We start from the raw sequence: 3,294 nt of genomic DNA on the forward strand, positions 1-3,294 counted from the left end.
GCAGGGCACTGTAGACACCGGCCTGTGTGTCTACAAAATAATAAATGAATAAAGAAAGACAGACAGGGAACTTGACAGATCGATATGGAGAGAGAAAGAAAGACACACATAAAGCAGTGTGAGTGGCTTTCTCTCTCATGAAAATGTTATGAAGTGCTTACATCTAGCAGCCGTGTGGACCAATCGGATTGGGGGTCGACTTCTGCTACCCCATTAACAGACGTGTTGACAGAAGCAGGGGAAGCACTGGAATGACAAGTAAGAGGAAGTAGAATGAAAATCAAGATGAAAATGAACACCTTACTTAATTCCTCCCCTTCAGAAAACTTACATGACAATATTTGGGTTAAATGTTATGGCAAATGGTATACAATCATAAGTTCTCATGGCAACAGTCAGTGTCCATTACTGGTAATTCCTTAGACAAATTTTAAAAATGCTGCAATAACAGCACACAGACATGTGACTTATTATTTAATGAAATACTTGTATGGTTCAAGTAAGAACACTTATACTATTAAAACCATCACTGCTTAAATCAACTGTAGACAAAACCGACTTTCTGTTTGTGACAAACAGTTTTGAGCTATGGACATTAGTTTGAACTAAACATAGAACAAAAAGTAAGGAAATGTGTGTTTGGTAGATTATTTCTTTGTTGTAACAATGCTTCTTGACAATAAATCCTATACCGTTGGAAAGCCTGTTTTCTTCCCTTTCAAATGGTGCCACATTTGTAAGGAACATGCGTTGGTGAGATGAGCATCAGAGCTGAGTATGTGGGTTGCATTGCTCCCATCATGAAAAATGTGCCAAAATATACTGAAACTAAGGAAATTTGTGTTTTGAAGATTATTTCTTTGTTGTAACAATGCTTCTTGGCAATACATATTATACCGTTGGAAAGCCTGTTTACTCCCCTTTCAAATGGTGCCACATTTGCAAGGAACATGTATTAGTGGGATGTGCTGCAGAGCTGAGTTTGTGGGTTGCGCCCATGAAAAGTTTGCCTGAATAAGCTGTTTGTCAAATGTTTCATCTGCGCAACCCACACACTCAGAAAGTCAGAGCGAAAGAGAGCGATTTGTAAGGTTGGCTGGCTGAATATTTCTGTACATAAAAAAAACAATGCATACCGCAGTTCCGCTAGTCACAGGGAGAGCTGACAGGTGGTGTAAATTCGAGCAATTTCAAAATGGTTAAATTCAGTCTGAGATTTTATATGTAAACTGTTTTGCAATTGTAACGCAACCAGTAGCCTAGGGGCTTATGTTTTCACTCCCCCTCCTTAAGTTTATGAACTAACGTCAATAACAACTTCGCATAATGAGTAGCCTAGACCAGACCCACGTGAAGTGGAATTATTTTAGCACCGCAGTTGTCTTTTCCTTAGTCCTTCATTCTATTTCACATCTTTGACCTCGACGGAAAAAGTTATGAGCAGTTAGAAAACGATAACAAGACAAACTATCCGACGCAGTCAGTGTCGAGGCACCTGTCTCGAGCTTCCCATTGCTAGTTTCGTCTTCAATGGAATGGAGCAGCGGAAGAGCTGAACTTTTACCGTAATGATTTTACTCAAAAATGTTTTACAAGACACGTTACAATGGGCACACAGCTTACAAATGAACATGTAAGTGCTTGTTTAACATGTGTCTTTACATAGGCTTACAAACCTACTGACAAAAATGTCACTTCCTAGTCTTCAAGCCATTTTTTCCCCTAAATGTTCAAATTGACTTATCGTATTACAACTGCGGATGATCTATGCGGAGTCTATGGATTCGGATAACAGACTATATGTATAGGCTAGTACATGTATTTGACTTTAGTCAAGACAAATCAGTTAAGGTCTGAAAATGTGGTATTCAAATGTAGGCCGAATCTACAGCGTGGCATAACGCAATTGGGCCCATCAAGTCCGTGAAAACTTTCGTGTCATCTCTGACTACTAACCTCTTAATCTTCCATATTCAGTCCACGAAACGGTATCACAACCTCTAGTAGGCTATAGGACATTACAACAGTAACTTTGACTAATTATGCTTACCCTCAATGAAAAACGACGGATATGTTCTTGCATGCAATCGTCCTCCGGTAAAACCTTCCTTGCTAAACTCAAATCTACTTTTGTTTTTATATATTTTGCGTTGATAATGAGCAATAGCAACTTTCTATGTAAAAGGTAAAAACCGACGCCCCTAGTGGTGTTCATAGACTGGATTTTCAAAACAATAGACGTTGTACCAAGCCATACAAGTGAAGTTACCGAACAAAAAGAAAAATCAGTGTTTGTACAGAAAATAGTTATCTTTACTATGAAAATGTCAAGCAATATTGTGTCATCTTGAAAAAAAAAAAAAAATCCTTTTGCTCCTTGTGTCGGTCGCAGGGCGAGACTCATAAGACTCGCACATGCGGACTACTTGTAAAAATGCAAACATGCACACACCCGATTGAAAGAACTTTAGGAGGCTAGGACACTTTAATTACTTTGTGACCCCTTTTGTGGTAAATGGTGTTGGCCACCTTTCTTTGTGTTCACCTGTTCTGTCAACTGAGGTTAGTTCCTTGTCAGGTATGTGAATGGGAATATTGTGCGCTGAACTTTGTCCTCTGCTTGATGAGACGATTAGCAGGTTTTATTTAACTTTTTTTTATTAATACATTTTTGCATTGGATTTGTAATTGGGTTTTCCTAATCTGCATTTTGTGTTGGTTTGCGTGATGATCTTCCATCCCATGATTTTGACTAAACTGTGTGGCCACACACCCACATACAGACTGTCACCCTGTGCTCGGGTCTGTCACACTGCTTTCATCTCATACACGCGCTATTAGCCTACTCTCTTCCTCCTTTATAGATCTGCGTCCATAATCACAAACACCATAACACATTGTGGATAGGCTATATGCTATGAATCCGATCTTGACACTCTTTAATAAGCCTGGTTAAGATTTCTTCTTTTAACCTTTTATTCTCATCTTGCATTCGTAAAGGACTTTAGGTGATTCCATTGTGCGCACTGCCTTTTTTAATATGATGGGATTTACCTCCATATAAACGTCTTAATATAATTTATCTAACACTTACACACATTGAAGACTGCTCCACCACTGACTAGGTGGTTGGATGCCTTACACACATTGAAGACTGCTCTACCACTGATTAGGTGGTTGGATGCCTTACACACATTGAAGACTGCTCCAGCACTGATTAGGTGGTTGGATGCCTTACACACATTGAAGACTGCTCTACCACTGATTAGGTGGCTGGATGTCTTACACACATTG

Source organism: Sprattus sprattus, assembly GCF_963457725.1.
Source record: "Sprattus sprattus genome assembly, chromosome: 1".
Classification (NCBI taxonomy): domain Eukaryota; kingdom Metazoa; phylum Chordata; class Actinopteri; order Clupeiformes; family Clupeidae; genus Sprattus; species Sprattus sprattus.